Source organism: Eleutherodactylus coqui, chromosome 5 (assembly GCF_035609145.1).
Source record: "Eleutherodactylus coqui strain aEleCoq1 chromosome 5, aEleCoq1.hap1, whole genome shotgun sequence".
Classification (NCBI taxonomy): Eukaryota; Metazoa; Chordata; class Amphibia; order Anura; family Eleutherodactylidae; genus Eleutherodactylus; species Eleutherodactylus coqui.
The window spans coordinates 17169800-17197703 of NC_089841.1; the positions used below are offsets into that span (position 1 = coordinate 17169800).

A 27904-nucleotide genomic window follows, 5' to 3' on the forward strand; every position below is an offset into this window, starting at 1 on the left:
TGGAACTTTTTTTATATATGTTTCCTTTTTCATTATACAGCACATTAAATAACATCATTAAAAATGACCACCTGCCACATAATACAAGCCTTCATCAGGCTGGTTCTGTGATAAAGGGAACCTGCGAGGAGTCTTACACTCCCCGAACTACAGGCAGCATAATATCCTGACCGGCGCCCACATTACAGACATCTACAGTATGTTCTCTGGGACACTGCGGGGTTATACATGAACAATTATCCAAAGACCAGCAAGGAATGTGGAGAAGAGTCATGGGGGTGGGTCCCTGCTGACCTGGTCACATTTGGTCTGCCTGTCAATATCTAACAATTAGGTATCATGAAACTCCTGCAATCAATTTATCCGGTTTTTATATTGGCTCATCTTCTCTCCATTCAGGTCGTACAAAGTAGGATCCTCTGATATCTTCTATATAACATCATATTCCAGATTCACCATTCAGAATGGAGGAGGACAGAAAGAAGATGGTGAAACGTATGTTAAATCTCACTGTAGAGATGCTCTTCAAGCTTACTGGAGAGGTGAGAGATTCTGATGATGTCAAACTACATCATTCTTATCTATGGTAATACCAGATGATGTCACTGGAGAGGGGAGAGATTCTGATGATGTCATATTACATCAATTGTATCTATGGTAATAACAGATGATGTCACTGGAGAGGGGAGAGATTCTGATGATGTCACAGTACATCCTTCTTATCTATGGTAATAACAGATGATACTACAGACATTTCCAGTCATGATATTTATTAATATCTACCCATATACAGGATTACACAGTATTGAAGAAGGCATCTAGTGATGGCTGCCGCGCCGCTGTGTGTGATGGATGGGGAAGACCCCTCAGCCCAACCACGGGGACCTCACCTCACCTTCTGAGACATAAGGACATCAATGTACAGAAGATTCTAGAACTCACCAACAAGATGATTGAGCTGCTGACTGGAGAGGTGACGCTGCAGGGAATGCTGGGACATTATACAGTAACAGCACTGGAGGCTTCTGGGTAATGACTGTATATTGTGTTGTCAGGTTCCTATAAGGTGTCAGGATGTCGCTGTCTATTTCTCCATGGAGGAGTGGGAGTATTTAGAAGGACACAAGGATCTGTACAAGGAGGCCATGATGGAGACCCGCCAGCCGCTCCCATCACCAGGTAACAGACAGGACTAAATGTTCATGCACATCTTGCTGATACACTATTTATATATCCTGGTTTATCTTGTGATCTTATATGTCTTGCACGGTGATATCTTTCTTCATCTCTTTTGATGTCTTTTTTTGTACAATCCCTTTTTATTGAGGGAGAATAATTGAGATGTGAATCATTCATAACATAATGAGCCGCAGTACATATCAATACCAACTTGGTCGAAATTGACCCGCAGGTCCAACATGTAAGAATTATAACAGTAGGATGACTTGTCAGGTTGTGCTTATTAAGGTAAATAATAAATCCTGTATATTGGTTAGAAGGCTCTGAAGGACAATGCTGATGGACATCATTGGGAACAAGTCGTCTCCTGGACAGAGTTTCATCGTCTCTTCTGAAACGGGACCTTAGCAGATCTTGTGTGAGCCTTTCTCCCATCAACTTAAACTTCTGTAGTCAGATACCCCCATAAACTACATCTAGAGAGGAACAACTTGTGATGTGATATAAGTAGAACATATAAATCAGAGCTTGTGACCCGGCTGGGCCAAGATACACCTCTGTGGTATTCCTGCTGTAGGTGTTTGTGCGGGTCGGTTCAGGCCCCTATACATAAGGGGCCGCCATCACTTAGGCTGTCTAAGAATTTAAAATCGTATTTGTAGCAGATTGATATCTACAGTTTGGTAGTCTGGAATAGTTAATTGGAGGCATTCCAACTGTCAACAAGGTATATAAAGGTAGGTAAACTAATCCTTCAGTCTGTCAGCAAGAGACGGGCCACAACGCCCATTACATAGGCAGTACTTTACTGTTAACCAAGTTCATAGGAATATGTAAATGCAGCCCCATTCCCACTAGGTGTGCTTGTGGGGCAGACAAGTGCCTTAAATATCGGAAGAGTAAAGTTCTTATCCCGCGCCCCTATACCTCTTTTAATGCACCCCAAGTCTTTATTTGCTTTAGTAACAGCTGACTGGCGTTGACTGCGCCAAATAAGTCTACAGTCATCTAGTGCCCCCAGGTCTTTTTCCATCTCGCTTTTCCCTAGCAGCACCCCATTTAGTGTATATTGGTGGCATCCATTTCTTCTGCCCATGTGCATAACCTTACATTTATCAGTATTATCTATGTCCATTTGTAGCCGCACATTGTCCTCCGTTGTATTAGTTACCTTGTATAATTTTGTATCATCTGCAAATATTGATATTTTGCTGTGCAGCCCCTCTATCAGGTCGTTGATAAATATGTTGAACAGAATGGGGGCTAATACTGAACCCTGTGGCACCCCACTAGCACCGGTGGTCCAGAGTATGAGCCATTTATGACCACCCTCTGCTTTCTATCTCTGAGCCAGTTCTTTACCCAGATACACACATTTTCGCCCAGACTGAACTGTCTCATCTTATATATTAGCCTATTATGTGGCACGATGTCAAATGCTTTAGAGCAATCCAGATATACAATCTTTTTTTCTGCCCTGACCTACCATCAAGGCCATAGGTTCTGCCATTTTTTTGACAAGATCTCTAAGGGCTAATCTAGATGTAGGAGGGTGGAGATTGAAGCCAGCAATAGACACTATTCGTATCAATAGGCTAGCATAGGGATCGTCCTAGCAGCCTTAGAAAAGCCCTTTGGCTTTTAAGCTCTCCTCTAGCTATTTCTTCAGCCAGTACTCAGCACCTGTAAATCAGGTACTGCTAACACATTGTTAAATCAGTACTGGGCTTACTATACTGCTACTAACCCACTGCTTCTGTCAGTACTTGGCGCCTTTAATTCAGGTTGCCGACACTACATTACAGAAGCAGTATTGGGCCTTGATTTGTGTCGATAATAAGGTGATTGAACCTTTGTTGCCACTGCTATAATACCAAAAATCAGTATCTTCAGACTGTCATCATCTAATTGTGTCTCGTATAGTTAACAACCTATGTCTGTCTTCATAATTGGGCTCTTGCATCTCCTGAACATCCGCCGTATTGGCCAGAAAAGCTTACATTTTTATAATTGTCAGAATGGGGTATTAAAACCCATCTATCATTGACTAACTGAGTCAATACTATTAGAACCATACTCATTGTCCAATTCATGGACATATGGTTTAAATTGGGTTACTCCATCTAAACCCAATATACAGGGTCAGTCTTTTATGACCGAACTTGCGAGTACTCCTCTCCTGTATCTGGGTCTGAGTTCTGTGTTGTGTCTGGTCTGTTACTGTGGTGTTGAGGCCCATATATGCGTGCATAGGCTTCACGGTAGTTGTCTAGTCCCAGTGTGAGTGTTTCAATGATTATCCTCCTGTGTTAGGCATGCAAAACTTAGCAGGGGATTCGTTTTAATCCCCTACATCTCGTGTGACATTTCTTTTCCATTCATGAATACACTTGAGAAAAAACTATATAATAGTTCCCCCCCCCCCCCTCCCTCATCGTCTTCTATGGTTTCTCCTGCATTATTTGTTAAGGGGCCAATGCTTCCAGTGCAAATCCTCTTACTGTTTATATAATTGAAAAATAGTTTAGGGTTATTTTTGCTCTCCTTAGCCACTAATCTCTCTGCCTCCTCCTTGGCAGATTTGATCTTTTCCTTACATAATTTGTTTTTTTCCCTATATGATTTTAGCGCTTCTGATAGTCTTGTCGAGCCACATTGGTTTCCTTCTACTTGTATTTCTTTTATTTTTAAAGGGTATGAACTGCTCACATGAGGTAATAAGGGTGTTTTTCAACTTTTGTCGTCTGTGCTGTTATTTTTGAGGATGTTGTCCCAATTAGTGTTACTGATAGTAATTCTGAGCTGATCAAATTTTGCTTTACTGAAGTTTAGTTTTTTTGTCCCTGTATTGCTTTGCTCCCTGTATTTCTACCCACAGAGATTCCACATGTTCATCTCCTACACGTATATCTTCTTGTAGCTTTGGCATTAAGTACAATTTAACATACAGACACACCCCCCTACCTCTTTCTGATTGCCACGGTCTCTTCTGAAGACATTGTAACCCTGTAAATTCACAGCCCAATCGCAGTTATCATCAAGCCATGTTTCTGGTATTCCCACTATATTGTAATTTTCTTCAGACAATCTCACTTTGAGCTCTTCCACTTAACTGATCAGACTTCTTGCATTCGTTGCCATACAATTTATATGGTGGTTGTTGTTCTTTATTTTCATTGTTCTACCTCTGGTCCTATTAGCTATTCTGCCAGTTCTAACTGTACTAACCCCACCCCCTGCTCAAACCCCCACTCCCATTCCTTGGTCCCAGATCGCTGTCTACACTATCTACCCCCCCTAATTCTCTTGGTGTCCTCCCCTCAATCCCTAGTTTAAACACTCCTCCAGCCTTCAAGCACAGCTGCACCCTCTCCATTGAGATGCAGCCCATACCTACAGTAGAGCCTGTAGCCGACAGCAAAGTCAGCCCAGCTCTCCAGAACCCAAACCCCTCCTTTTTACACCAACTCCAGAGCCAGTTGTTTACCTCCCTAAGATCCTGCTAACTTTCTAGTGTGGCTTGTAGTGCAGGTAGTATTTCCGAGAAAATTACCATAGAGGTCCTCACCCTAAACTCGTATCCTAGGTCCCTGAAATAGTTTTTGAGGGCGCTCCATTGACCTCTAATTTGTTAATTGGTGCCAATGTGCACAATGACCGCTGGATCCTCACCAGCCCCTCCCAGTAATCTGTCAACTGATCCATGATTTGTCGAACTCGAGCACCAGGAAGACAACACACTGTTTGATGATCCCAGTCTTTATGGTAGATTGCCCTATTTATCCCCCTTATAATTGAGTCCCCCATCACTATGCCCTGTCTAGCCTGCCCTGTGCTCCCAGTCCCCTTTTTACTGGAGCAGTCATTTTCCTGGTGATCAGTGGGCATGTGGTGCTGCAGCTGTGTTGGCTCTATAATGGCATCCCCGTCATCTGCCAACTTTGTAATCTTGTTGGGTCTGCCAGTTCAGGACTGGCCTCCCTGGTTCTCTTCCCTCTACTCCTTCTAACTGTCACCCAGCTAGCTGCCCACATGTCCTGCTCTTTCGAACTGCCATCCTCCCCTGCCTTTTCCCAAGCAAATGTTTAGATGTTGCAAGTCGCTCATCTAGATCCCAGATTTGGGCTTCCAAATGTGCAAAGTGCATGCATCTTGCGCAACAGTATGCACCCTCGATTGGCTGATCAAGGACCGAATACATTGCACAGGTAGCACAACTTGACAGGATTGCCAAGCATGGAGGACATTCATATTGGGATCTACAAATTTACCTACAGAAGAAAGGAAGATTGACTAATCCAAACGCGGCTCCACAACCTCTCAGGGCTTTTTTTTTCTCTCACTTAGTCACACACTTTCGCTTCACTTAAACCTCACACACACACACAAACACACTCCTAGACAATCACTGACTAGGAGAGACACACAAAATTTACTTATCAGCCCTTGTCAGCAGCCGATGTTGTCAAACACCAGGCGCAGACTCAGCATCGGGACCTCACTCTCTGGTCTCCTGCAGCTCCGGGACCTGCTCCTCCCCACTGGACGAATTCTCAGACGGCTCCCCTGGTCTTCTTGCAGTGGCTTCGGGGCTGCAACAACATTCCCCTGCTCTCCACAATCCTTGCTACCGACTCGCGGCTCGCATTCAACGTCACTTGTGCCTTCATAGAATGGTGGAGTTGGAAGCGACCCTCAGGGTCAACTGGTCCAACCCCCTGCTCAGTGCAGGATTCACTAAATCAGGACAGCTATTTGTCCAACCTTTGTTTGAACACTTCCATTGAAAGAGAACTCGCCACCTCCCATGGTAACCTGTTCCACTCATTAATCACCCTCACTGTAAGAAAGTTTTTTCTGATATCTAATCTGTGTCTCCTACCTTTCTGTTTCATCCCATTGCTTCTAGTCTTTTCTTGTGCAGATGAGAATAGGGCTGATCCCTCTGCACTGTGACAGCCCTTCAGATATTTGTCTCCTCTCAGCCTTCTTTTTTGCAAGCGAAACCTTCCCAGATCCTTTAACCGTTCCTCATAGGACATGACATGCAGATCGCTCACCATTTTGGTAACTCTTCTCTGAACTTGCTCCAGTTTGTCTATGTCTTTTTTAAAGTGGGGTGCCCAGAACTGGACACAGTATTCTAGATGAGGTCTGACTAAGGAAGAGTAGAGGATTGAAGAAGATCCGCAGCAGGCAAAGAGATGATGTAAAAATAGTATTCTTTTTATTCCCATTCCATAAAAATAGATGGTACAGGCAGCGACGTTTCAACCATTACTGGTCTTTATCAAGCATGCATCTGACCCCTATCCTCCCACCTTATATACTAAAAGTACACCATATATACTAAAAGTACGTGTACTTTTAGTATATAAGGTGGGAGGATAGGGGTCAGATGCATGCTTGATAAAGACCAGTAATGGTTGAAACGTTGCTGCCTGTACCATCTATTTTTATGGAATTGGAATAAAAAGAATACTATTTTTACATCATCTCTTTGCCTGCTGCGGATCTTCTTCAATTTTCAAGTTGGTAATATATAAAGGTTGGTCCACCTTTACTGATCGGCTGTGCAGAGAATTCTTCCCCATGTTTGGGTATTGAGAGCGGTGCTGCGGGATCCTTCTTTTCATGTTAAGGAAGAGTAGAGGGGGATAATGACCTCACGTGATCTAGACTCTATGCTTCTCTTAATACATACAGAATTGTGTTTATCTTTTTGGTTGCTGCATCACATTGTTGACTCCTGTTCAGTCTATGATCTATTAGTATACCCAAGTATTTTTCACATGTGCTTCTGCTTAACCCACTTCCTCCCATTCTGTATGTGCTTGTTTCATTCCCAGATGTAGGACTCTGCATTTCTCCTTGTTTAATACCATTCTGTAAGTTGCCGCCCACTGTTCAATCTTTTCTAGATCTTTTTTGAATACTCTCTCTTCCTTAGTGTTAGCTATCCCTCCCAGCTTTGTGTTGTTGGCAAATGTGATCAGTTTCCCATCAATTCCCTCCTCCAGATCATTTATAAAAATGATGCACTAGGCTTCGGACAGAGCCTTGTGGTACCACACTTGATACATTCTTCTACTTGGATGTGCAGCCATTTATGACCACTCTTTGATTATGATCACTCATTGTTGCCTTGTCAATCCCATATTTGTTCGTTTTTTCAATAAGTATGGTATGAGATGCTTTGTCAAATGCTTTACTAAAGTCAAGATATACTATATCCACCGCATTTTCCTGATCAACCCAGTCGGTGATTCGGTCATAGAAGGAAATTAGATTTGTCTGGCATGACTTGTTTGTTACAAGCCCATGCTGGCTCTGGTTAATTACTCCATTTTTATCCCAGTACTTGCATACATGCTGTTTAATAATTTGTTCAAAGATCTTTCACACTATAGAAGTCAGGCTCACATGCCTGTAGTTTCCTGGATCCACTTTCTTCCCCTTTTTTGATGATAGGGACAACATTTGCCCTTTTCCAATCTGCTGGGACTTTTCCTGTTCTCCAGTAATTTTCAAAGATTATGACGAGTGGTTCAGCAATTACCTCCGCTGCTTCCTTTAATATCCTAGGATGCAATACATCTAGACCTAGAGACTTGAATTCATGTAAGTTCATGTAAGTGTTCCCTCACCATTTCTCTGCTTACAGATAGCCTGCATTCTTTTATTCCCCCAATAACACAGGCAAGATCAGTTGATGTTCGATCTACTTTCTGAGAGAAAACAAAATAGGAATTTAAAAGTTTGTCCTTCTCAACATCATTCTTAACCAATTCACCATTTTCATCCTGTAAGCATTCAATAGCATATTTGATTTTTCTTTTGCTTTTGACACACATCCAAAATCCTTTTTTATTGCTTTTGGCCTCTTTTGCAAGCCTCCATACATTATTAGCTTTAGCTTTTCTGACACTTGCCCTACAGTTTGTGCAGACTGCATTATATTTTTCCTTAGATATTTCCCACCTCTTTCCATTTGATAAACACATTTTTTTTTAACATGTGTGCAAGTTCTGTGCTCATCCATCCTGGACTCTTTAAATGCTTCCCATTCTTCCTTCTTTCAGGGATTAACGATTGTGCTTTGAGAACCTCATTTTGCAATATTTCCCAACCTTCTAGGACATTTCTGTCCTTAAGAACATCCAGCCATTGGATTCTTCCTACCCTGTTTCTGAGTTTATTAAAATCTGCCTTTCTGAAATCCAACCTTGAGGTCTGAGTTTTCTCAGGTCTTCCTCCCGTTTTTATCCAAATTCAAGGATAGCATGATCACTGCCTCCTATGGACCATTTCCTCCCTGTTGGTAAGAATGAGGTCCAAGATAGCAGATCTCCTTGTTTTCTCTTCTACTATTTAGAATATAAAGTTGTCAGCAAGAGCGGATAAGAATTTGCTGGATCCCTTACTTTTACCTGAGAGTGAACAACACTGACCGCTTTCAGACTAGGAAACAATTTTTTGGCTCATTTATATTGGCTCATCTTCTTTCCATTCTGGTCCTACAAAATCGGATCCTCTGATACCTTTATATAATATTATATTCCAGATTCACCGTTGAGGATGGAGAAGGACAGAAAGAAGCTGGTGAAACATATATTAAGTCTCACTGTAGAGATGCTCTTCGAGCTTACTGGAGAGGTGAGAGATTCTGATGATGTCACATGACATCATTATTATCTATGTTAATGACAGATGATGTCACTGGAGAGGGGAGGGATTCAGGAAATGTCTGTAGTAATATTTATTAATATGTCCACATATACAGAATTACACAGTAGTAAATAAGACTTCTAGTGATGGCTGTCGAGCCCTTGTGTGTGATGGACAGAGAAGACCCCTGAGTCCAACCATGGGGCCCCCACCCCACCCCCTGAGACACGACATCAATGTACAGAAGACTCTAGAACTCACCAACAAGATGATTGAGCTGCTGACTGGAGAGGTGATACTGCAATGAATGCTGGGATATTATACAGTAACAGCACTGGAGGCTTCTGGGTGATGACTGTATATTGTGTTGTCAGGTTCCTATAAGGTGTCAGGATGTCGCTGTCTATTTCTCCATGGAGGAGTGGGAGTATTTAGAAGGACACAAGGATCTGTACAAGGAGGCCATGATGGAGATCCACCAGCCGCTCCCATCACCAGGTAATAGACAGGACTAAATATTCATGCATATCTTTGGTGATACACTATTTATATATCTTGTTTGTATCTTTTGATCTTGTATGTCTTGTATGCATGCTGATATCTCTCTTGATCTCTTGGATGTCTTTTTTCCCCAAATCAACTTTTTATTGAATATTTCATGTTGTTATTATTATTGACAACTCAATATTACTGACACCATATGAGAGGATGGCCTCTGACCTAGGTGTTCAAAGGTGTGGATGTTTTTCAGTAAGAGCGCGGATGACCGACGAATAGTGGTGTGCAACCTGTGTCGCACCAAGATCAGCCGTGGAGCCACCACTACCAGCCTCACCACCTCCAGCATGCGCAGGCATATGATGGCCAAGCACCCCACAAGGTGGGACGAAGGCCGTTCACCGCCTCCGGGTCACACCACTGCCTCTTCCCCTGTGCCCCAACCTGCCACTCAGATCCAACCCCCCTCCCAGAACAAAGGCACGAGCGTCTCCCAGCCTGCACCCACACACTCACCTCTGCTGTCCTCAACCCCATCCAGCAATGTCTCTCAGCGCAGCGTTCAGCTGTTGCTAGCGCAAGCGTTGGAGCAAAAGCGCAAATACGCCTCCACGCACCCGCACGCTCAAGCTTTAAACGTGCACATTGCCAAATTAATCAGCCTGGAGATGCTGCCGTACAGGCTTGTTGAAACGGAGGCTTTCCAAAACATGATGGCGGCGGCGGTCCCATGCTACTCGGTCCCCTGTTGCCACTATTTTTCCCGGTGTGCTGTCCCAGCTCTACACCAGCACGTCTCCCGCAACATCAATTGTGCCCTCACCAACGCGGTTACTGGGAAGGTCCACCTAACCATGGACACGTGGACAAGTACTGGCAGGCAGGGACACTATATCTGCCTGACGGCACATTGGGTGAATTTGGTGGAGGCTGGGACCGAGTCAGAGCCTGGGACCGCACATGTCCTACCCACACCTAGAACAGCGGGTCCTACCTCGGTGCTGGTATCTGCGGCGGTCTGGCCACCTCCTCTAAACCCTCCCCCTCCTACGCAACCTCTACTTCTCAATTAAGAAATGTGAGCAGCACGTCGCCAGCAGTCGATGTGGCGCGGCAGCACAGCGGTGGGCAAGCGTCAGCAGGCCGTGTTGAAACTACTCAGCCCCTGAACTGTTGCAGGGTCTGACAGAGCTGAGCCTCCAACCAGATATGGTCGTGTGTGACAACAGCCGTAACCTGTTGGCGGCTCTGCAGCTCGGTAGCCTCACACATGTGCCATGCCTGGCCCACGTCTTCAATTTGGTGGTTCAACGGTTTCTGAAAAACTACCCACACTTGTCTGACCTGTTCGACAAGGTGCACCGCGTCTGCGCACATTTCCGCAAGTCGACCACGGACGCTGCCACCCTGAGGACCCTGCAACATCGGTTTAATCTGCCAGAGCACCGACTGCTGTGCGACGTGCCCACACGGTGGAATTCTACACTATACATGTTGGCCCGGCTCTATGAGCAGCGTAGAGCAATAGTGGAATACCAACTCCAACATGGGCGGCATAGTGGTAGTCAGCCTCCCCAATTCTTTACTGAGGAGTGGGCCTGGATGGCAGAAATCTGCCAGGTCCTCGGAAACTTTGAGGAGTCTACCCAGATGGTGAGCGGCGACACTGCAATCATTAGCGGAACCATCCTGCTGCTATGCCTGCTGAGGAGTTTTCTGCAAGGCATAAAGTCGGACGCTTTGCGGTTGTAACAGGAGACGGTGGATGACAGTATGTCGCTTGATTTTCAGAACACCCTCATGTCTATATCTCAGCACGTTTTGGAGGAGGGGAGGAGTAGGAGGATGAGGAGGGGGAAGAGACAGCTGGGCACACTGCAGAGGGTACCCATGTTGCTTGCCTCTCATCTGTTCAGCATGTATGGCCTGTGGAGGAGGAGGAGGATCCTGAAAGTCCTCTTGCTAGTGAGGACAGCTATGTCTTGCGTACTGGCACACATGGCTGAGTTCATGTTAGGCTGCCTTTCTCGTGACCCTCGCGTTAGATGCATTCTGACCAACACGGATTACTGGGTGTACACCCTTCTCGACCCCCGGTACAAGGAGAACCTTTCCACTTTCATTCCCGAAGAAGAAAGGGGTACGAGAGTAATGCAATACCACAGGGCCCTGGTGAACAAAGTGATGCTAAACTTCCCATCTGACAGCGCTAGTGGCAGAAGGCGCAGTTCCGAGGGCCAAGTAGCAGGGGACGCACGTAGATCAGACAGCATGTTCAGCGCAGGCAGGGGAACACTCTCCAAGGCCTTTGCCAGCTTTATGGCTCCCCAGCAAGATTGCGTCACCACTCCCCAGTCGAGGCTGAGTCGGAGGGAGCACTGTAAAAAGATGGTGAGGGAGTACGTAGCTAATCGTACCGCCGTCCTCCGTGATGCCTCTGCTCCATTCAACTATTGGGTGTCAAAGCTGGACACGTGGCATGAACTTGCACTGTATGCCCTGGAGGTACTGGCTTGCCCTGCCGCTAGCGTCTTGTCAGAGAGGGTGTTTAGTCCAGCTGGGGGAATCATCACGGATAAGCGTACCCGCCTGTCAACTGCCAGTGCTGACATGCTTACACTCATAAAGATGAACAAAGCCTGGATTTCCCCAGACTTCTCTTCTCCACCGGCGGAGAGCAGCAGAACCTAAAGATTCTTTTCGCTGCAACCGCAGATAAAAGCATGCTTCTCTATCACCGAAAAAAAGGGGGCATTTAGCTTTGTCAATCTGTCTCTGATATTACTCCTCCTACTCCTCCTCCTGAAACATCCTGTCATCACGCTGAACTGCCAATTTTTTTGCGGTCCAAAAGGCTCATCTAACATTTTTTTTTTCCAATTTTTCAGTTTCAAAAGTATTGATACTTTAACATGAACCAATTTTTTGAACACGGCTGCTTCCAGGCTATGTTACAAATTAAGCAACAGCGAGCTGTATCTTTAAAAAAATATTTTTGGGTTTCACCTGCACTCCCGGTTGAGCAATTTTTTAAGGGTACATTGGTACTCTTGGTACACTAATTTTTCTGTCTCTTGCCTATACTGTTAACTAACTAATTTTTCCGGCCTTCGCCTACAGTCATGGTACCCCAATTTTCAGGCTTTCGCCTATACTCTTGCTACAGAAATGTTACAGGGGTCTGCCTATACTACTGCTACAAAAATGTTACAGGGGTCTGCCTATACTTCTGCTACAGAAATGTTACTGCGGTCTGTCTATACTGTTACTACAGAAATGTTACAGGGGTCTGCCTATACTGCTGCTACAGAAATGTTACAGGGGTCTGCCTATACTGCTGCTACAAAAATGTTACAGGGGTCTGCCTATACAGCTGCTACAAAAATGTTACAGGGGTCTGCCTATATTTCTGCCACATAAATGTTACAGGGGCTGCCTATACTTCTGCTACAGAAATGTTACTGGAGTCTGCCTATACTGCTGCTACAAAAATGTTACAGGGGTCTGCCTATACAGCTGCTACAAAAATGTTACAGGGGTCTGCCTATATGTCTGCCACATAAATGTTACAGGGGGCTGCCTATATTTCTGCTACAGAAATGTTACTGGGGTCTGTCTATACGTTTACTACAGAAATGCTACAGGGGTCTGCCTATACTCGTGCTGCAGAAATGTTACTGGGGTCTGTTTATACCTTTGCTACAGAAATGATACAGGGGTCAGTCTATACTATGGGTGCACTAAGTCTGCCTATACTGCTGCTACAAAAATGTTATAGGGGTCTGCCTATACTTCTGCCACATAAATGTTACAGGGGTCTGCCCATACGTCTGCTGCAAAAATGTTAGTGGGGTCTGCCTATACTGCTGCTACAAAAATGTTACAGGGGTCTGCCTATACTGCTGCTACAAAAATGTTACAGGGGTCTGCCTATACAGCTGCTACAAAAATGTTACAGGGGTCTGCCTATATTTCTGCCACATAAATGTTACAGGGGGCTGCCTATACTTCTGCTACAGAAATGTTACTGGGGTCTGCCTATACTTCTGCCTCATAAATGTTACTGGGGTCTGTCTATACGTTTACTACAGAAATGCTACAGGGGTCTGCCTATACTCGTGCTACAGAAATGTTATTGGGGTCTGTTTATACCTTTGCTACAGGAATGTTACAGGGGGTCTGTCTATACTATGGGTGCACTAAGTCTTCCCATCGCGGTGTTTTACCTATCTGGCACAAATAATACAGTGACCGACTAGGCCAGAATTGTGGGCCGAGACCAAGTTGCTAGGCATGGTGAAACTCTCCCATGGTTGGGCACTCTGATTTCTTCATGTGTAATACCATCTTTGTGCACCTACAGCGTAGGTGAGCTCAAGGAACTCAAAGACTTCCCCTTGCAGTGTTGAGCTATCTGTGTTGGGACACATGGATTTATGATTGCTATGTAACTCGCGGCACCTTGGGTCACACAAGGTGGAGGCTGGGACCGAGCCTGACCCTGGGCCCGCTAACGTGCTTCCCACACAGACTATAGCGGGTCCTGGTCATGGTGTCTTGGCCTTCTAATGCCACCTCCTCCTCCTGCTTGGGGTCAGGGGATCTGCACTGGGCATCATGTATTTTCTCCCGTGTTACCACCGTTATCTGAGACACTGGTTTGGGCCAAAGAAGAGGAGCGTTACTGCATTGATGAGACCTTCACAGCTGCACTAGCATCGGAGTCCGCTCTATGCCCACGATTGCTGAGGGTGTGTGCAGAGGCCTATGTCCTCGGCGCAGTGCAAGTCTGCCATGTTTGGACACTGTCATTTCTACATGTTTATTAGTGTCTTTGGGTTTCTTCAGCTTGCCTATGCTGTGGGTGCACAAAGACTTCCCATAGCGTTGTTTGACCTGTCTGCCACAAATACACTGACTGACTTGGGTAGGGTGCAGAGTGCAGATGGCTTTCCCCTTGCGGTGTCGATTGAGCTATCCAACACCTACACTGAATGAATAGTGTGTGGGCACATGGATTTACCATTGCTATGTCAGTCTCGGCACCTTGGGTCACACAAGGTGTTTGCTGGGGCCGAACCTGACAAAGCGCCCGCTCACATAATTCCCACACAGGCTACAGCGGGTCCTGGTCATGGTTTCTTGGCCTTGTAAGGCCACCTCCTCCTCCTGTTTGGGGTCAGGGGATCAGCACTAGGCATCATGTATTTTCTCTCGTGTTACCACAGTTATCTGAGAAACTCGTTTGCGCCAAAGGAGAGGAGCGTTGCTGCATTAATGAGACGTTCACAGCTGTACTAGCATCGGAGTCCGCTTCATGCTCGCGATTGCTGAGGGTGTGGGCTGAGGCCTATGTCCTCGGCGCAGTGAAAGTCTGCCATGTTTGGCCACTCTGATTTCTTTATGGTTCATGTCTTAAGTCGCCCAAGACCCACCTATGTTGTGGGTGCACACAGACTCCCCATAGCGGTGTTTTACCTATCTGGCACAAAGTCACTGACTGTTTTAGGTAGGGTGCAGAGTGTGTCGCTATAAAGTCGCATGATTTTATAGCACCACGTGAGAGGTTTTTCACGGGAGGAGTGTGGCTTAAAATACAAGCCCTACCATGAAAAAAAAAGGGCTTGGTTCAGTAAAAAAACAAAAAACAATACATCACCTAAGAGGCGCTGTCATCTCCGACGCGTCTTCTCCCGTGAAGCACCCCAGCACTTGCTTGAAATATTCTACCAGCTCATCCTGGATTGGAGAATCAAAATCCCTGCCTCCAGGAAGGGCTGGCTGGGATTGATTCACAAGCACTGTAGCTCAGCCAATCAGAGCCGGTGCTTGATGAATCAATTACAGCCATTCGTTGAATGGCTGTGATTGGTTCACTGAGCATCGGTAGGGTGTGGTAGAAACTAAATAAAAGCTCACTTCTTGTCACATTAGTGAGGAAGTTACAGCTTAGCAGAGCTGGAAGGGATGCTAGCCTGGTGGTACAAGGTGGACCAGCAAAGACGCGAGTCTGACAGGGACTACGACCCTAGACCCATACGCTGGTGGGATGCAAATGGACTATGATATGCTGTATTTACCTTTGCAGTGATGTGTGAATAAATGCTGGCAGCCGCCAGATTTAATAAAGCTGCAAGTCTCCTGAGCCGTTTCCGCATGTGTGCTGCCCATTTCTGGACCGAGAGGTCGGCAATCCAGAGGCAACTGAACCTCGCATGCTTACACTTAGTATTAAATTTTATTAAAGGTTATGTTTTAGGGGTGTCCCCAGTGAAACTTTGTCATACTTTAGACATCCCTGGTAGCAATACTGTGATTCTTTTGGCTATACTAATAGATCACACACTGAATATGAGTCAACTGTGTGATGCAGCAGCAAAAAAGGCAAACACAATTCTGGGATGTATTAATAGAAGCATACAAAGTCTACATAACGTGAGATTATTATTCCCCTCTACTCTTCCTTAGTCAGACCTCATTTCAAATACTGTGTCCAGTTCTGGGCATTCCAATTTTAAAAAGACATCGACAAACTGGTGCAAGTTCAGAGAAGAGCTACCAAGATGGTAAGCCTGCAAACCGTGTCCTATGAGGAATGGTTAAAGGATCTGGGAAAATGTTTAGCTTGCAAAAAAGAAGGCTGAGAGGAGACTTAATAGCTGTCAAATATCTGAAGGGCTGTCACAGTGCAAAGGGATCAGCCCTATTCTCATTTGCACAAGGAAAGACTAAAAGCAATGGGATGAAACTGAAGGGGAGGAGACAGGTTCGATATAAAAAAAAATGTTTCCACAGTAAGAGTGGTCAATGAGTAGAACAAGTTGCCACAGGAAGTGGTGAGTTCTCCTACAATGGGAGTCTTCCAACAGGCTGGATAGACACCTGTCTGGGATGATTTAGTGAATCCAAGACTGAGCAGAGGGTTGGACCCGATGACCTTGGAGGTCCCTTTCAACTCTACCATTCTATGATTATGGAAAAATTGTTTCCAAACCCTATGCCTGCCGATGGTTTATTATGGCTAATACCTCTGGGAGTTTCTGTAGCTAAATCTCCTTATATTACTATTGAAGTTGGGATCAGAACATGGAAACGCATAATAATATTGAAATTTATCATCCCCTTCAGACTGCTGAATTACCTTTACAGATGACGCCTTATTATCCCAGATATCTTAATTAGTAAATGGATCACTGCAGGGATCATTTCGGTCTCTAATGTATGGGAATGTGATTATCTAATGTCCTTTTAGCAGCAATTTTCTAAATTTCACAATTCTAATAAAGCTTTTTTATAAGTTCCTCAGAATTCGCCATTGTATTACTTACAGTAGATTCCTAATTAGTGTTCTCTAATTAAAATAAAGTTGCCAAAATCATCTCAAGACTTTATATGGTTATGTTGCACTGATCTCTAGGGAAGAGGCCCCCTTGCTTATTTCCTTGGGGTAGAGATCTAGGTAACATAGTATATTAGACTGAATGAAGACAATGTCCATCTAGTTTAGCCCGTTACAACCTCCTTGTTGATCCAGAGAAAAGCAAAAACCCCAAGAGGCAGAAGCCAATTAGTCCATTTGGGGGAAAAATTCCTTCCCGACTCCCTAATGGCAGTCAAAATAATCCCTGAATCAACCTCTGATAGTTGCTACCTGTCTGTAAGACCCGGATCAACAACCCGCTGGTCACCTAATGTCTATATCCTGTAATATTATAGCACTCTACAAAAAGACATCTAGTCCCCCCCTTAAACTCCTCTATGGATTTTGCGATCACCACGTCCTCAGGCAGAGAGTTCCACAGTCTCGCTGCTCTTACAGTAAAGAACCCCCTTCTGTGTTGGTGATGAAACCTGCTTTCTTCTAGATGTAGCGGATGCCCTCTTGTTATCGTCGCAATCCTGGGTATAAACAGATCGTGGGAGAGATCCTTGTATTGTCCCCTCATGTACTTATACATAGTTATTTGGTCACCCCTTAGCCGTCTTTTTTTTCATGGGTAAATAATCCCAATTTTGACGGCCTCTCTGGATATTCCAGTCCCTTCATTCCATGTATTAACTTTGTTTCCCCCTCTTTGAACCCCCTCAAGCACTGCAACATTTTTCCGAAGCACCGGTGTCCAGACCCGTACACAGTATTCCATGTGGGGACAGACGAGTCCCTTATATAGTGGGAGAATAATGTTCTCGTCCTTCGCCCCTATATCTCTTTTAATGCACCTCAAAACTTTACTTGCTTTTGCAGCAGCTGACTGGCACTGGTTGCTCCAGTTAAATCTACAATCCACTAGTACCCCCAGGTCTTTTTCCAGATCACTTTTCCCTAGCAGTAGTGTATATTAGTGACATGCGTGTATCCTACCCATATGCATAACCTTACATTTATCCACATTGAACTTCATTTGCCATTTTTCTGCCCAAGCCCCCAGCTTATCTATGTCCTTTTGTAGCCGCACATTGTCCTCTGCTGTATTAATAATCTTGTATAATTTTATGTCATCTGCAAATATTTTGTGTCTATCAGGTCGTTGATAAATATATTGAACAGAATGGGGCCTAACACTGAACCCGGTGGCACCCCACTAGCAACAGTGGCCCAATCAGAGTATGAACCATTTATTACCACCCTCTGCTTTCTATTTCTGAGCCAGTTCTTTACCCAGAATATATAACAGAGAAATCCAGTAGCACTCTTATTGTTATTCCGTTAAAGAAGAGGAGTGATAAATCCTGCAGAGCCACTTTAAAGGAGCCATAGACCTAACTCTCCCAACACAGTCCAGCAAAATAGAGAATAAGGCAGCAACACTGGTGTAGAAGATAAATAAAGGAAAAATGTATTGCTGCATGTACAGAAGCAATCAACGTTTCAACCCGAAAGTCTTTCTCAAGCCTTTCTCTACCTCCTCCTTAGCAATTTTGATCTTTTCTTCACATATTTTGTTTTTTCCCCTGTATGATTTTAGCGCTTCTTCGCTGCCATCTTGTTTTAGTAGTTTAAACACTTTCTTTTTTTCATTTCTTGCCCCCCTTACAGTCTTGTTGAGCCACATTGGTTTTCTTCTACTTGTAGTTCTTTTATTTTTAAAGGGTATGAACTGCTCACATGAGGTGATTAGGATTTTTTAAACATTTGTTGTCTATACTGTTATTTTTGAGGATGTTGTCCCAATTAATGTTACAGATAGTAGTTCTGAGCTGATCATATTTTGCTTTACTAAAGTTTAGTTTTTGTCGCTCGCTGATAAGGTTTCTTATTGAATGACAGCTGGAAATTAATTATATTGGGGTCACTGTTCCCTCAAGTGTCCCTCGACCTGTGCCCCCATTATTCGGTCCAGTTTGTTGGTTAATACTAAGTCCAGGATGATCCTCCCTCTAGTTGGTTCCCGTATAAGTTGGGTAAGGTAGTTATCTTTAATGTTTCTTAAGAACTAATCACCCCTTTGAGATTTGCAGGTCTCGTTATCCTATATTATATGTGGATAATTAAAGTACCCCATAATAATTACTTTGTTGCGGTTTGACACCTCTTCTACCTGCCTTAATAGTAGGGTTTCAGTTTCTTCTGTTGCTTTTGGTGGCCTGTAGAGAACCTCTATCACTATTTTATTATTTTCTTCTCTTTTTTTTTTTTTTTTCCCACAGAGATTCAATGTGTTCATCTCCTGCCCCTATATCCTCCCATAGCCTCGGCATTAAAGGGGTTGTCCGGCCAAACAATTAATGTCATCACTTCTGTTTGCCCAATACAATGCACTTTGTAATATACATTGTGCATTGTAAATTAGGCAAACATGTCGTTTTTTATGGGTAAAGCTGTAGTGTGTGATGCTTCTACTCTACAGGGCATTCATGGGAAAAAAATCAGTTTGGGCGGGGGACAACCCATTAAAGTAGGATTTAATGTACAGACGCACCCCTCCCCCCTTCTGTTCTCCACGGTCTCTTCTGAAGAGATTGTAACCCGGTAAATTCACCGCCCAATCGCACTTAACCTCAAGCCATGTTTCCCTTATTCCAACTATATCGTAGTTTTCATCAGTCATTCTTACTTCAAGCTCACCCACTTTGCCGATAAGACTTCTTGCATTCATAGCCATACAATTTATATGGTTGTTTTTGTTCTTAAAATTCATTTTGCTACTAATAGTACCATTGGCTGATCTGTCAGTTCTAACTGTACTAACCCCACCGCCTGCTCGTCCCCCATTCCCATTACTTGGCCCCAGGTCGCTAACTACACTAACTACCCCTTCTTTCTCTTTTTGCCCTCCACCCCCCAGTCCCTAGTTTAAATACTCCTCCAGCCTTCTAACCATCTTCTCCACCAGCACAGATACACCCTCCCCATTAAGATGCAGCCTGTCCCTACGGTAGAGCCTGTAAAGTCAGCCCAGTTCTTCAGGAACCCGAACCCCTCCTTCCTAAGATCCTGCTGCTTTTCTAGTGTGGCTCTAAGTTGCAGGTAGTATTTTCGAGAAACCTACCTTGGAGGTCCTCGCCCTGAGCTTGGACCCTAAGGTATCTCTATAGAAGACTGGAATAAAACGTTTACATCAGCAAGCTCGCTTTAAAAATGTCCATCTCATTTAGAATCAACAAGGAAGCTTCTCTATCGTTGGCATCTCACCAGTATGTGCCATGCCTGTTATTTACCTTTCGAGTTCAGTAATATGCTGGATATGTTCTAGTGGCAAAGGGACCTTGAAACGCCTTTTTTGGGGGGATTGCACAAGTATTAATTGCTTTTAGAACCAAGCCAAGTTTCTGCTTGAAAATACTTTATGCATTCCCATAACAGGGAGCGGCTCCTCAGCACTGCTGTATGTTGGCGTTGCCAATTTAGCTGCTACTGATAAGACCATAGTCTTTCATGTCCTTGGAGCAGCAAAGGCTTTGATTGTAAAATTTTGGAAAATCTCTAGGGTTCCTGTGATGGCTGAGCTTTTAGCACTTAATTTAACCCCTTAGTGACAGCTTTTTTATTTTTGTTTTTCCATTTTCGTTTTTCCCTCCCTCCCTTTTAAAAAATCGTAACTCCTTTATTTATCCATCGACGTCGCTGTGCGAGGGCTTGTTTTTACGGGATCAGTTGTATTTTTCAATTGTAGTATTTAATGTACCATAAAATGTTCTGAAAAACTTTTTAAAAATTCTAGGTGTAGAGGAATGAAAAAAAAATGAAATTCCGCCATATTTCAGTGCATCTTGTTTCTGCGATTCACAAACTGCTACACAAATGACATGATAACTTTATTCTATGGGTCAGTGCGATTACTACGATACCAAACGTATTTAGGTTTTTTTCCATTGTTCTACTTGTATTTTCTTTCAAAGATATGTAATTTTTTAAAATTATTTTCTGCCGCTAACTTCTGCGCACAATAACTTTTTTTATTTTCACATCAATATAGTTGTGTGAGGGCTGTAGTTTGCGTTGTTACCATTTTGGAATACGTACGACTTTTTGATCGCTTTTAATTGCATTTTTTCTTGAAGACAGGGTGACCAAAAAAGCGCATTTCTGGCGTTCTTTACTTTTTTTCTGACGACATTCATTGTGCAGGGTAAATAATGCATTACTCTGATTGATCTGACTTTTAAGGACACAGCGATACCGAATATGCATTTTTGTTTTATTATGTAGATTCTTTTATTATAAATATGGCAAAAGGGAGGGTTAAACTTTGATTACTTTATTTTATAATTAGTAAAACTTTGTTGATCTTATTTTTCCTTTTTTTTTTGGGCATGGCATGATAGGTATTCTGCCCTGAAAGCCCTTGGGCTTTTCAGGAGGTCCCCGGCTGCCATAACAGCCACATGTCTCTCAGCGATCTCATTGCAGAGGGCCATACAGGACCCCCGAATATTGACAGAATTGACAGTGGCATTTAAATGGTTAACAGCGAGATCTCCCTTTATATATACCCCATCAAAAGGCGTAACCCTACACTGTTATTTAGCAATATAATAGTAAAATGATTGATATTGAAAGTGTTGTCCCTGTAATAAAATGTAGGAGAGCTTGTAGATTTTGATGAGGAAAAAACAAATCTATTAAATAGTTTTTATCTAAGGTGTATCTGCAAAAGAAAACAAAATGTCAGATGAGATGCAGAGTGCTATGTAAACTCTCCACTAAATGTCACTAGTCTAAACCAGGAAGACGTGCAGAGCAGACTTAAAAGCATTAAAAGAGTAGCATGCACCCCTGGCTTATAAGGGAATTACGCAATGTGAGACACAGACCTTTGTTTTTTATATTTAAAGACTCTATAGTGACGGAGTCTGTTTCACTGGATTTACACATAGCCAATGTGATGCCGATATTAAAAAAGGGGTCAAAAAGTGAGCCTGGAAATTACAGGCCGGTAATTCTTACTTCTTACTTCTGGGTAAAATGTCTGAAAGGTTTCTAAGAGATGCTATCCTGGAGGATCTCAAGAAAAATAGCTGTATAACTCTGTATCAGCATGGGTTTGTGAGAGATCGCTCCTGTCAAACCAACCTGATCAGCTACTATGAGGAGGTAAGTTCTAGACTGGATCGGGGAGAGTCTCTGGATCTTGTGTATCTGGACTTTTCCAAAGCATTTGCTACTGTGCTGCATAAAAGGTTGGTATATGGAATGAGAATGCTTGGTCTGGGTGAGAATGTGGGTAAATGCGTAAGTAACTGGTCAGTGATTGATAACAGAGGGTAATTAAGGGTACATATTGTGATTGGGTCAGCATTACTAGTGGGGTACCACAGAGGTTGGTCTTATGCCCCATTATTTTTAATATATATTAGTAATGACCTGGTAGAAGGATTGAGCAGGAAAATATCAATATTTGCAGATGACACTAAACTATGTAAAGAAATTAATAAAAGAGAGGATACAGAGCCGTTGTAAGGGGAGCTCGATAAATTGGGGGCTTGGGCTGAAAAGAAGCAAGGAGGTTTAACACTGATGAATGTAAAGTTCTGCACATGGGCAGAGGAAATACATGTCACCATTACATACTAAATGGGAAACCACTAGAAGAAAGATGGCTGAGGGGCGATCCAATAACAATGTATAAATATATCGGGGATAATATAGAGATCTCTCCCATCATCTATTTGTAGTCAGGACTGTGACAGTAATAAGGGAGCATCCTCTGCATCTAGAGCAGTATTTCTCAACTCCAGTCCTCAGGGACCACCAACAGGTCATGTTTTCAGGATATCCTATAGTAAGAACACCTGTGGCAATGTCTGAGGTACCGACAATAATCACATCACCTGTGCAATACTAAGGAAATCCTGAGAACATGACCTGTTGGGGGTCCCTGAGGACTGGAGTTGAGAAACACTGGTCTAGAGGAAAGAAGGTTTCTAAGCCAACATAGAAGGGGCTTCTTTGCTTTAAGAGCGGTCAGAGTATAAAACTCTCTGCCTGAGGGTGTGGTGATGGCAAATTTGATAAAAGAGTTCAAGAGAGGCCTGGATGCCTTTCTTGAGCGATAAAATATTATATATTATGACTATTAACTTCAGAAGCGTCGGTGGTCCAGGGATTGTTCAGATTGCTAGATTGGAGTCAGGAAGGATTTTTTTTCCTTAAATGGGGAAAATTGACTTCTACCTCATTGTGTTTTTTTTCCTTCCTCTGGATCAACATTGGAGGTGAATAGGCTGAACTGGATGGGCATAGGTCTTTTTTCGGCCTTACATATTATGTTACCTATGCAGGTTGGAGGGTTCATTAGCAAGGATGCGTGGGAACTAAGCAAAATATACTGTTAATTGGGGGTAGTGGCTAAAGTCATAACTCTACTACCTTGTATTAACATTGCATAAGCTCATTGAGTTTTTAGACAGAACCTTACTGGAGGGCGTCCATATTTGTAAGCCACCTGTTATCCTGGTATGTTTATTGTTTTTTATCTATTTAAAAATGAAGAAGAAATTGAGTTCTTAGATGTATAGTTGTTTATCAGCTACAATTATCTTTGCTGAGACTTCATGTATCATTATTTTTTATCTGTAACAATCCTTTCTTGTTCAATAAAATTTCTAGGAAAAAAAATATTAGTGACATCATATCTATAACATTCTTAAATACATTGGCTTAGCGCCAGTATATCTGAAGTAATGCAGTCACCATATTATGTTCCTATACCAGCTCTGCATTGTAATCACTATCACTGAATGATCAGAGGTGGCATATTCTCTGATTGGTGCTCCCCATCTTCATCTGGGTGCAGACTGCAATGATGACTTCTTCCATTCATCACTTGTCTCTTTCCACACTCCTATCTTGAAAGAAGCTTAATATCCTGTGTGGCCCTATAAAGTAACATTTCCCCCTATGTGGCCTATTAAACTTACAGTGCCCACTCTATGGCCTTTAAAGCATACAGTGTTTACTCCAACCCCTGAAACTTATAGTGCCCACTCTGTGTATGCCCCACCACCGAAAGTCTTCACAAGCCCAACAAGTCTCTTTGTCACTCATAGCCTTCCTGGTCCAAATTATGCTTTTTCTCAGTGCAGAAGCTGATTCCTTCCCTCTATCCTACTCTCTGTAAAGTACTAGCAGATAGAGGTTAGAGTTAGCCTTTGCACCGAGAAGAGCAGCATCCAGATGGGCCGGACTACTAGGGACAAAGACACTTGTGTATCTTGTACAGACTTTTAAAGAGGGCCTGATGAGTCAGCCATGGAACAGGTAGGCTGTCCATTTGGCCTTGAGTGCCATAGCAGTCAAGTGGTCTGCCTACATTGGAGCCTCACCACTGCTGGTGGCCTAACATCAGCAGCTACTGATTGTGATCTGTTCTTGGTTACTAATTACATTTTGCTACATGACTTGTAATTTGTTTGGACATATGTATATTGTAATGTTATAAAATACCAATACATATTTTTTAAGATTCAGATTATTCAAAAAATAGTAAAATGTGTTTTATTCTTGACAGATGACAGTATTGGGAGCTCAGAGAGATGTCTGATATCTGCAAATTGTAAAGCAGAAGATTGTGGTATCACACAAGATACATATGAAGAAGCAGCCATTATCCCAGATATCCCCTCAGCCCCTCACAGCAAAGATCAGTCATCTGTTTTTATCATACAGGTCCCATCTTCTGATTCATCACTGACTGATAAGCAGAAGAAAAGTCATAGAAGGGGAAAACGTCAAGTAGCTCCCACAAGGAAAAAGCCGTATTCATGTTCAGAATGTGGGAAATGTTTAACCCGGAAAGAATATCTTGTTAAACATCAGAGAATTCACACAGAGAAGAAACCATTTTTTTGTTCAGAATGTGGAAAATGTTTTAATCAGAAAACACATCTTGTTAGTCATCAGAGAAGTCACACAGGAGAGAAGCCCTTTACTTGTTCTGAATGTGGGAAATGTTTTACAGCGAAATCATCTCTTGTTTCGCATCAGAGAATCTTTCACACAGGGGAAAACACATTTTCCTGTTCTGAATGTAGGAAATGTTTTACAGAGAAAATAAGACTTGTAAAACATCAGAGAATTCACACGGGAGAGAAACCATTTAGCTGTTCAGAATGTGGGAAATGTTTTACAGTGCAATCATATCTTGTTAGTCATCAGAAAATTCACACAGGGGAGAAGCCATTTTCCTGTTCAGAATGTGGGAAATGTTATATAGTGCGATCATCTCTTCTTAAACATCAGAGAATTCACACAGGGGAGAAGCTCTTTACTTGTTCAGAATGTGGGAAATGCTTTACCCAGAAAACAGACTTTGTTGGGCATCAGAGAATTCACACAGGGGAGAAGCCATTTTCCTGTTCAGAATGTGGGAAATGTTTTACAGTGAAATCATCTCTTGTTAAACATCAGAGAATTCACACAGGGGAGAAGCCATTTTCCTGTTCAGAATGTGGGAAATGTTTTAACCAGAAAGCAGGTTTTGTTAAACATCAGAGAATTCACACAGGGGAGAAGCCATTTTCCTGTTCAGAATGTGGGAAATGTTTTAAGCAGAAAGCAGGTTTTGTTGGACATCAGAGAATGCACACAGGGGAGAAACCATTTTCCTGTTCAGAATGTGGGAAATGTTTTACAGATAAATCATGTCTTGTTAGACATCAGAGAATTCACACAGGGGAGAAGCCATTTTCCTGTTCAGAATGTGGGAAATGTTTTACAGTGAAATCATCTCTTGTTAAACATCAGAGAATTCACACAGGGGAGAAGGCATTTTCCTGTTCAGAATGTGGGAAATGTTTTAACCAGAAAGCAGGTCTTGTTAGACATCAGAGAATTCACACGGGAGAGAAGCCATAGTCTTGTCCTGAATGTGGGAAACGGTTTAAACAAAAAACACATCTAAGGATGAGCGAGCATACTCAGTAAAGCACTACTCGTTCGAAAGATTCGGGGAGCGCCGCGGAGCGGGGAGATGCAGGGGAGAGCGGGGAGGAACGTAGGGGAGATCTTTCTCTCCCTCTCTCCCGCCCGCTCTCCCCGCTGTGACTCAACTGTCAGCCGCAGCGGCACCCGAATATTTCAGGACAAGCAGAGAGATACTCAGATAAAGCACATTACTCGAACGAGTAGTGCTTTACCGAGTATGCTCGCTCATCCCTAAACGTGTTATACATCAGAGAATTCACACAGGAGAGAAGTGAGTTCCTTCCAATTGTGGGAAATGTTTTGTTAGCCATCCTATAAAACAGGTTTAAAGAAAAAACTACTCAGATAAACCAGTGGATCATGCATATGGAAGGCTAATAAAAGAAAATAAAAATACTGATAAAATAGGAAAGTTCTAAGATAAGATACACAATCAGAAGAAGGATAAAAGTAAAACAGCATTTATATCAAAATCTAGCAGTCAGCATGCACATATAAGAGGAATTCTAAAGAAGAACTGGACGATTCTGAGAAATGACCCATTCCTAGAAAAAGTAATGGTGAATGAAAACCCGGATATATATTTTAGAAGGAACAAAACAATACAAAATATTCGATTCCCATCCTGCCCAGGAAAAAAGAAGAATAACAAAGCAATAGGAAACCCCCCCAATGGAAGTACTTACTCCAGGAGTATGAGGTGTGGAAAAAAGAAATGCAAGTGCTGTTCCCGCATATCACACAGAAGAAAAGAAATCCGGCTGGACCAAGAGACAATAAGATTAAAACAAAGGATGAACTGCCAGACCAATTCTGTTATATGTTTAATAGATTTATTGCCCATGGAGTACACCAATGTGGATTAAAAAGAGCACCTATAGAACATATACTGTCTCAATCAATCCGTGATCTGCGCAAAAAGGAAATGCTCTGGATATTCCAGTTAAAAGCATTCCTTCCTAAAGGTTTAAATGAAAAACTACTAGAAAAAATAGGACCAAAAATAAAAAAGCATTTCATCGACTGAATAATATACACATCGGAAGATGCTCTAAAGTGAATTACATGTACAAAATGAATCTTTATTCTGCATATGCGGCATATTTTAGAGCTAATAATATATTATAAATGATTTTAATAAATACTGTTGATGTGTAGTTCTGTATACACACTGCAGTGACGTCACTGGTATGCCTATTTAATAGGATGTATTCAATGCAATTGATTTTTCTATAACTTGTGTTGTATTGCATATTCCTAAGTATAGAGATTACATTTTAGTGACTGAGATCTCTGATTCTTAATGCTGTAAATGTGAAGGTCCATAGAACTGTCTGTAGCTAGTTTTATCAATGCATTGCAGTGACGCCGCCTAGCTAGAATGAAATAGAATGTACACTGCGCTCCAATGAGCTATGAAGCATATGGGAATTTGGAAGGCACGCTACGTTCCACGTGATGGTCATGTGAGTTACGTCGCACACAGCGGTAAACCCTCCCCGTAGATGACGTCACACAAACAACCCGGCATCGAACACGGACCTCCTGAAGTACCTGTTCTTATTAGAGATGAGCGAACGTACTCGTCCGAGCTTGATGCTCGTTCAAGTATTAGCGTGTTCGAGATGCTCGTTACTAGAGGCGAGCACCACGCGATGTTCGAGTTACTTTCAATTTCATCTCTGAGACGTTAGCGTGCTTTTCTGGCCAATAGAAAGACAGGGAAGGCATTACAACTTCCTCCTGTGATGTTCCAGCCCATTAATACGCAGCCAGCTAAGTGTTACAGCAGGCTTGCGCAAAATTCTTTCCTGGCTTTGCGTTGCCCGTTACATCATTGCTGTCATCCTGTCCAGAGGGAAACAGTCTGCAGTAATTTTACATAGTATAGGGCTAGTAGTGCTGAGGCATGGACAGTGAAAAACGTGAAAGACATATACTGTCTATATAGGCAGTGGGCTTTTCCAAAAAAATTTGGGACAAAAAAATATATTTGGGCTGCCTGTGACCGTCCTGAGTGTACTGCGTCTCTGCTGGGGGTAGTAGTCCTAATTAATACGCAGCCAGCTAAGTGTTACAGCAGGCTTGCGCTATATTCTTTCCTGGCTCTGCTGTGCGTTCTGTAAGCAAAGTCAGCCTCCAACCACAGGCCAATAAGCGGCACATTTAATTACAGCGTTCTGTTTCTGCACT

General features: G+C 43.0%; 1 pseudogene; it reads left to right on the forward strand.

Moving 5' to 3' along the window:
- The first annotated feature begins 1059 nt into the window (after nt 1-1059).
- Nucleotides 1060-27904, forward strand: part of LOC136628707 (zinc finger protein 420-like) — a 74378-nt pseudogene continuing 47533 nt past the window's right edge.